Here is a 691-nt window from a genome sequence, read left to right as displayed (position 1 = left end):
TCCCACACGTTTTTTTAATCTCCAATAACAAGCAGAAGGACACCTGGCCTATTACGCTGTAAAGCTATTTTTTATAAAGATGTTTTAGGGCTAGACATTAAAAGTTATTAGACTGAACACACGTGAGTTACAGGCACACAGCTGGAGGGGAGGCCTCTGTTGGATTTTTTTTTTCCCCCTTTCCTAGGAAAACCTCATTAAAATTGCTTCTTTCGATATGAAAGCAGAACTAGCGAGCTTCCTGGCGAGGTGGCCGCAGCCGCGGGTTCCCGGCTTCATTGATCTGGGCTTTGTCTCTTCCCACAGGTCTGGATCTGCGGTGCCAGCGGCCCGCACTTGCATCACAAAAGTCGCCCGATTCCCTTCCCCTGGGCTGCGAAGTCCGGATCACAAGTGTGTGCCTAGAGCATGGGGCTGAGTGCTTGGGGCAGGGGTGGTTGTTTTTTTGTTTTTCACTAATGACTTAAAAGTTATCTCGGGGTAAACTTGCTCCGCTTTTATTTTTAACCGTAAACTTTCTTTGTGAACGCAGCTTCCTTCGTGGCGGGGAGGAACAGACTCGCGCTTGTTCGCCTCTGTGCCTTTTTTGTTCCCTGGGTCCCCGAGCTTTGCAGCGGGAGGTGGCGACTCCCCGGCGAAGACATTGGGGCTTCCGTTCGCTCCTCCCGCGGCCTGGCCCCGCCCGCCGCCG

This window comes from Corvus brachyrhynchos, unplaced genomic scaffold, assembly GCF_000691975.1.
Source record: "Corvus brachyrhynchos isolate BGI_N302 unplaced genomic scaffold, ASM69197v1 scaffold34, whole genome shotgun sequence".
Classification (NCBI taxonomy): domain Eukaryota; kingdom Metazoa; phylum Chordata; class Aves; order Passeriformes; family Corvidae; genus Corvus; species Corvus brachyrhynchos.
Note: the sequence above shows the minus strand (reverse complement) of the source record.